General features: G+C 39.1%; 19 non-coding genes and 1 pseudogene across 19 annotated transcripts; all 20 read right to left on the bottom strand.

The window, feature by feature from the left end:
* Positions 1-205: 205 nt before the first annotated feature.
* On the bottom strand, positions 206-308 carry LOC124704847 (annotated as a pseudogene).
* A 70-nt stretch (positions 309-378) lies between these two features.
* Positions 379-464, bottom strand: LOC124705036. Its single transcript, XR_007003885.1, has one exon. It is a non-coding gene; the product is annotated as a small nucleolar RNA U36a (small nucleolar RNA).
* Positions 465-545: 81 nt separating this feature from the next.
* On the bottom strand, positions 546-630 carry LOC124704923. The gene has a single exon (XR_007003784.1). It is a non-coding gene; the product is annotated as a small nucleolar RNA R16 (small nucleolar RNA).
* Positions 631-699: 69 nt separating this feature from the next.
* LOC124704930 lies at positions 700-788 on the bottom strand. Its single transcript, XR_007003791.1, has one exon. It is a non-coding gene; the product is annotated as a small nucleolar RNA R16 (small nucleolar RNA).
* Positions 789-1,745: 957 nt separating this feature from the next.
* LOC124704837 lies at positions 1,746-1,840 on the bottom strand. The gene has a single exon (XR_007003715.1). It is a non-coding gene; the product is annotated as a small nucleolar RNA Z223 (small nucleolar RNA).
* Positions 1,841-1,977: 137 nt separating this feature from the next.
* LOC124705004 lies at positions 1,978-2,081 on the bottom strand. Its single transcript, XR_007003855.1, has one exon. It is a non-coding gene; the product is annotated as a small nucleolar RNA snoR97 (small nucleolar RNA).
* Positions 2,082-2,224: 143 nt separating this feature from the next.
* Positions 2,225-2,309, bottom strand: LOC124705035. The gene has a single exon (XR_007003884.1). It is a non-coding gene; the product is annotated as a small nucleolar RNA U36a (small nucleolar RNA).
* Positions 2,310-2,434: 125 nt separating this feature from the next.
* Positions 2,435-2,527, bottom strand: LOC124704833. Its single transcript, XR_007003712.1, has one exon. It is a non-coding gene; the product is annotated as a small nucleolar RNA Z223 (small nucleolar RNA).
* A 149-nt stretch (positions 2,528-2,676) lies between these two features.
* LOC124705002 lies at positions 2,677-2,782 on the bottom strand. Its single transcript, XR_007003853.1, has one exon. It is a non-coding gene; the product is annotated as a small nucleolar RNA snoR97 (small nucleolar RNA).
* Positions 2,783-2,868: 86 nt separating this feature from the next.
* Positions 2,869-2,972, bottom strand: LOC124704898. The gene has a single exon (XR_007003765.1). It is a non-coding gene; the product is annotated as a small nucleolar RNA Z278 (small nucleolar RNA).
* An 87-nt stretch (positions 2,973-3,059) lies between these two features.
* Positions 3,060-3,154, bottom strand: LOC124704840. The gene has a single exon (XR_007003718.1). It is a non-coding gene; the product is annotated as a small nucleolar RNA Z223 (small nucleolar RNA).
* Positions 3,155-3,224: 70 nt separating this feature from the next.
* LOC124705030 lies at positions 3,225-3,310 on the bottom strand. Its single transcript, XR_007003879.1, has one exon. It is a non-coding gene; the product is annotated as a small nucleolar RNA U36a (small nucleolar RNA).
* An 81-nt stretch (positions 3,311-3,391) lies between these two features.
* LOC124704926 lies at positions 3,392-3,476 on the bottom strand. Its single transcript, XR_007003787.1, has one exon. It is a non-coding gene; the product is annotated as a small nucleolar RNA R16 (small nucleolar RNA).
* A 69-nt stretch (positions 3,477-3,545) lies between these two features.
* On the bottom strand, positions 3,546-3,634 carry LOC124704934. Its single transcript, XR_007003794.1, has one exon. It is a non-coding gene; the product is annotated as a small nucleolar RNA R16 (small nucleolar RNA).
* Positions 3,635-4,095: 461 nt separating this feature from the next.
* LOC124704848 lies at positions 4,096-4,187 on the bottom strand. Its single transcript, XR_007003723.1, has one exon. It is a non-coding gene; the product is annotated as a small nucleolar RNA Z223 (small nucleolar RNA).
* A 310-nt stretch (positions 4,188-4,497) lies between these two features.
* On the bottom strand, positions 4,498-4,598 carry LOC124705007. Its single transcript, XR_007003858.1, has one exon. It is a non-coding gene; the product is annotated as a small nucleolar RNA snoR97 (small nucleolar RNA).
* A 90-nt stretch (positions 4,599-4,688) lies between these two features.
* On the bottom strand, positions 4,689-4,804 carry LOC124704901. Its single transcript, XR_007003767.1, has one exon. It is a non-coding gene; the product is annotated as a small nucleolar RNA Z278 (small nucleolar RNA).
* Positions 4,805-4,867: 63 nt separating this feature from the next.
* Positions 4,868-4,961, bottom strand: LOC124704842. Its single transcript, XR_007003720.1, has one exon. It is a non-coding gene; the product is annotated as a small nucleolar RNA Z223 (small nucleolar RNA).
* A 134-nt stretch (positions 4,962-5,095) lies between these two features.
* Positions 5,096-5,180, bottom strand: LOC124704924. Its single transcript, XR_007003785.1, has one exon. It is a non-coding gene; the product is annotated as a small nucleolar RNA R16 (small nucleolar RNA).
* Positions 5,181-5,249: 69 nt separating this feature from the next.
* On the bottom strand, positions 5,250-5,338 carry LOC124704936. Its single transcript, XR_007003796.1, has one exon. It is a non-coding gene; the product is annotated as a small nucleolar RNA R16 (small nucleolar RNA).
* Positions 5,339-6,000: the final 662 nt, after the last annotated feature.

Below are 6,000 nucleotides of genomic sequence, written 5' to 3'. Positions count from 1 at the left end.
ATAGTTAAAATCGGCAACGATAATGTAAACTACAAAAGTTTATCAAAACAAACGTTCCATGTAATCACCGAGAACCAGGTAGATACAGGGACTCCAGGTAGATTCACCTGTTAACAGGATACTGGATACTTCTGAACCTCCAAATGTTGGGCTGGTTGCATCACTGAATGATAACAAAGATGTTTCAGAACAAAAATATCTGATCACAATGCGGATCTATTAAATGATATATTAACAGGTTATTCAGTCATGAATTTTCAGAAGCAGAACTGGCGTGTTTGCTAATGTGTTTATCATCACAGCCATGTCATCAAACCAGGACCAAAGAAACCGAATGGTTAGAGAAACCGAACAGAACAAAACGAGTTGATATTTGTATGGCCCATATTAAGAAATTCAACCATGATTTTCCCTTGTACTTCATGAATTAATCAGAAGCGCGGGTAAGATTCAAATCAGCGCCACAAATCAACTGAAATTCAAAGAGGATTTAACAAATAAAACGATAGAGAAAGATCTTGGAGATGGATCGTTTGAAGCTGATGGGTGGCATCAGATAATAAGCGGAGTTTTGTAAACATGTCAAAGATTCAGTGTTTAGCATATAAATATTTCACATCATTTGCCACCCTGCGCTACACGATAAGGTTAATAAATTTGTAAGGAAAAATTAAAGAGATAGGAAATGAGTGTCTAGTGCAAGGCATCAGAAAATAAGCGGAGATTATTGATCCACACATAGGAAGTTCCCATTGAGAGTGTAGGATATCTATTCATCACTTGCCAGCAGGAAAAGGTTGAGAAAATTGCTATCTCGCTAGACTCTATCTATTTATCGGATAAATTTGTGAAGAGAAAATTTCGGTTAGACCATTTGACTCCTGAGCAATGGCAAACGCTGCAAAGGGTTGGTAAGTAAACCATCTAGCTCTGTGCACCCGCTTTGCCCTCTCAGATTTCAGTCCAGTAAAAAAACTGAAGTCCATCTAAGAGGGAGCAAATGAGCTAAGCGCAATCATGAAAAACAAGATCGGCAATCTAACATGGGAGAAAGTAAGGAAAAGGAATAATATTAGGCTTCTCTCTGATGCTACAAGGGTAAGCATTGAGATGCAGACATAAGAGGACATGCAAGATGGACTCTCTCCTGATCATATGTAGCTCGTTACTTCTTCTGATTTTTCTATAATCGATAGTGTTCTTAATATGAGGTCACGGAAATTGTTGCTCCTGGTTCTGGTGAAGTAATTTTTCAATGTCTCAATTTGCTTCAAAATAAAAAGGGGTGACGCAAAGTTAAATAGTAATGTGGTTTCATTGTTGAATAATTCATTGATATTGTGAGATTTATTTAACGTAAGTACACTTGATTTAATGTGGCCGTACATACAGAATTTGTCCTAGTTCAAGTTAATTCCAGCAAAAACAATTGCCAATCTTGTTAGGAAGTTTGTCTATCCAGATATGGTCGAACAGCTCTGCTGCAAAGATCTGAATAAACCCAGCTGTTCTAAAATGCCAGATAATACAGGCAAGGACGCATAGACGAATCACATGACAGCTATTTAACTCAGAACTAGTCTGATGACAAAGCTAGTACCAACAAACTTTCCACGATTCAGAGATTCTATTTTATACACCAAAAAAGATGGAAAAAACAACTAAAACCTGATTTAGAAGTTTCATGTTAATCTAGAACAGAACATACAAATAGACGTATATTACGATGATAAAGAATACAAATTGTATGGCTCAGACATATAAAACAGTTCTTTCAGTCATGAATTCTCAGAAGCAGAACTGGCATGTTTGCTGAAAGTGTTTATCATCACCACCATTTTATTTACAAAGTCAATAACAGCAAGTTTGTTTATACGGGCTTCAACACACTAACTAACATCAATTACTTTCTTAAGATAATGTGAAAATAATAGGCTGCAAAGATCTGAATTGCCCAATGAACGGACATAAAGAGATGGATTTCGTGACGTTATTTAACTCCCATCTCGTATAAACAAGTGACGAAGCTGATGACAACACAAGCTCTCCCGAGATTTTTAGCCTCTTCCACAAAATCAGAGGTACTTGCGAGAGGATAGTTAAACTCGGGCAACGATCATACACAACTACAAAAGTTTAAATGTTTATCATCACAGCCATCTCATCAAACCAGGAACAAAAGAAACCAAATGGTTACAGTAATCAAACAGAACAAAAAATGTTATGGCTCATATTAAGAAATTCAACCATGTTTTCCCTTGTACTTCATGAATTAATCAGAAGCGCGGGTAAGATTCAAATCAGCGCCAATCAACTGAAATTCAAAGACGATATACAGTTGCATACACCAAAGTCCACAAAGACGATATATTAATCAGAAGCTTGACATAGATCATACAAATAGAGGTATATTACGATGATAAAGAGTGCAAATGTATGGCTCAGACATAAAACAGTTCTTTCAGTCAAGAATTCTCAGAAGCAGAACTGGCATGTTTGCTGGAAGTGTTGATCATCACCGCCATTTTATTTACAAAGTCAAGTACAGCAAGTTTGTTTCTACAGGCTTCACCACAATAACATGAGTTACTTTCTTAATATAACGTGAAAATAAGGCTGCAAAGACCTGAATTGTCCAAGCTAATCTAATCACCCAATCATCTGCCTTGAACAGATGGATTTCGTGTCGTTATTTAACTCCCATCTCGTAGAAATAAGTGACGAAGCTGATGACAACACATGCTCTCCCGAGTTTTTCAGCCTCTTCCACAAATCTGATGTGCTTGCGAGAGGATAGTTAAAATCGGGCAACGATCATTTACAACTACAAAAGTTTATCAAAACAAATGTTCCATGTAATCACCAAGAACCTCAGAATTACCCGTTAATGTCAAGTGGATACAGGGACTCCAGGTAGGTTCACCTGTAAACAGGATCCTGGAGCCTTCTGCACCTCCAAATGTTGGGTTGGTTGCATCACTCAATGATAACACAGAAGTTCCAGAACAAAAATACCTAATCACAATGTGGATCCATTAAATGGTTCATAAGGCTGATGTGCATGGCTCAGATATATATTAACAGGTTATTCAGTCATGAATTTTCAGAAGCTGAACTGGCGTGTTTGCTAATGTGTTTATCATCACAGCCATGTCATCAAACCAGGACCAAAGAAACCGAATGGTTAGAGGAATCAAACAGAACAAAACGAGTTGATATTTGTATGGCTCATATTAAGAAATTCAACCATGATTTTCCCTTGTACTTCATGAATTAATCAGAAGCGCGGGTAAGATTCAAATCAGCGCCACAAATCAACTGAAATTCAAAGAGGATTTAACAAATAAAACGATAGAGAAAGAACTTGGAGATGGATCGTCTGAAGCTGATGGGTGGCATCAGATAATAAGCGGAGTTGTGTAAACATATCAAAGATTCAGTGTTTAGCATATAAATATTTCACATCATTTGCCACCCAATGCTACACAATAAGAATAATACATCTGTAAGAAGAAATTAAAGAGATGAAAAACGATTGTCTAGTGCACAGCATCAGAAAATAAGCGGAGATTATTGATCCACACATAGGAAGTTCCCATTGAGAGTGTAGGATATCTATTCATCACTTGCCAGCAGCAAGAGGTTAAGAAAAAATTGATATTGCGCTAGATTTTATTTTCTAAATTGGAGAAACTTATATTAAAAGAAAATTTCGGTTAGACCATTTGACTCCAGAGCAATAGCAAACGCTGCTAAGGGTTGGTAAGTAAACCATCTAGCTATCTGCGCCAGCTTTGCCTTCTCAGATTTGAGTCCAGTAAAAAAACCAAACTACATCTAAGAAGAAGAAAATGAGCTAAGCGCAATCATGAAAAACAAGATCAGGAATCTAACGTTAGAGAAAGTTTGGGCTAGGAAATTCGTAGGCTTCTCTCGGATGCTATCCACAAGGGTAAGCACGAAGATGCAGACATATCAACACGGCATCAGTTCAGACCGCCCGTCTGCTTTTAATCTTCATCGAGAAAGGTTTAGACCAAAGATAATAGAGAAAATTCTAATAGAGATTTTTTTATTATGATTAAGAGCCCAAATGTATGGCTCAGCCATATAAAACAGTTCTTTCAGTCATGAATTCTCAGAAGCAGAAGTGGCATGTTTGCTGAAGTGTTTATCATCAGTCATTTTATTAACAGTTTAAGTTAATTCCTAGATTAAGAAAAATACTAATAGAGATATTATGATTAAGAGTACAAGTGTATGGCACAGACACATAATAAAGTTTGTTCAGTCATGAAATCTCAGAAGCTGAACAGGCATGTTTGCTGAACACTGAATGTGTTTATCATCACCTCAATTTCATTAACATTCTAAGTTAATTCCAGCGAGTTTGTTTCTACAGATTTCAACACACTAAAATGAGTTTGTTTCTTCAGATACCGTCCAAATATTCGGCTGCAAATATTCGCCCAGTGAGTCTGCCAGGGATGAATAGACGGATTTAGTGTCTACTTAACTCCCATCTCGTAGAAACAAGTGATGAAGCTGATGACAACAACCTCTCCGAGATTTTCAGCCTCTTCCACAAATCAGATGTACTTGCGAGAGGATAGTTAAACTCAGGCAACGATCATACACAACAAACGAATAAAGTTTATCGCATCAAAAGTTCCACGGTATCATCACGAACCTACGACTTGCCCGTGAATGTCATGTGGATAGAGTGACTACAGGTAGGTTCACCTGTAAACAGGATCCTGGAGCCTTCTGCACCTCCAAATGTTGGGATGGACGCATCACTGGATGTAACACACGAGTTTCAGAACAGAAACATGCTGATCTACTAAATGGTTAATAACGATGGTGTGCATGGCTCAGATATATATAACATGTTATTCAGTCATGAATTTTCAGAAGCAGAACTGGCGAGTTTGCTTATGTGTTTATCATCACAGCCATGTCACCAAACCAGAACCAGAGAAACAGAATGGTTAGGAAAATCAAACAGAACAACACGAGTTGATATTTGTATGGCTCATATTAAGAAAAGAAAAACAATAGAGAAAGATCTTGGTAACGTGGGTTGAAGCTGATGGGTGGCATCAGATAATAAGCGGAGTTTTGTAAACATATCAAAGATTCAGTGTTTAGCATATAAATATTACAAATCATTTGCCACCCTTTGCTACACGATAAGGTTGATGAATTTGAAAGGAGAAATTGAAGAGAAAGAAAATGAGTGTCTAGTGCAAGGCATCAGAAAATAAGCGGAGATTATTGATCCACTCATAGGAAGTTCCCACTGAGAGTGTATGATATCTATTCATAACTTGCCAGCAGGAACAGGTTGAGAAAATTGATATCACGCTAGATTTTTTTGCTAAATCAGATAAATTTTCAATAGAAAATTTTGGTTAGACCATTTGACTCCAGAGCAATGGCAAACGCTGCTAAAGTGCTAAGGGTTCGTAACCATCTAGCTATGTGCGCCCGCTTTGCCCTCTCAAATTTGAGTCCAGTAAAATAACTGAACTTCATCTAAGAAGAATAAAATGAGCTAACATCATGAAAAACAACATCAGGTTTCTAAGAGCATCTCCACCGGCGGCCTCGATAGCAATTTGGGGGCCGAGGGCGAAAATGGGCTCGCACCGGCGCGCCCCAAACGACGCCGGCCAATTTTGGAGCCCAATAGAATCACCGTGCCGGCCCCTTCTAAGGGCGCGAATCGGGCGCGCCGGCGCCTCGCGGAACGACGGTTTTCGCGGGTGGGGGCGCCTTGTCAGCGAGGGGACGCGGCGGTTCGCATCGGAAACGACGCGGGGAGGTTGGTCATCGGCCTTAATGGCCTCCCGCACGGAAACCAAAACAGCGAGGGCAGCGACTAGCCACACGACGTCCACCTACCTTACCCACGCGCCTTCAATGCACGTCCGTTGCCTTCCTTAAAACCACACCAGCGCGCTCTTCTCTCTTTTCCCCGCCACCGTCATCCCTAGC

This window comes from Lolium rigidum, chromosome 3 (genome assembly GCF_022539505.1).
Source record: "Lolium rigidum isolate FL_2022 chromosome 3, APGP_CSIRO_Lrig_0.1, whole genome shotgun sequence".
Classification (NCBI taxonomy): domain Eukaryota; kingdom Viridiplantae; phylum Streptophyta; class Magnoliopsida; order Poales; family Poaceae; genus Lolium; species Lolium rigidum.
This window is presented reverse-complemented; position numbering and strand designations above follow the sequence as displayed.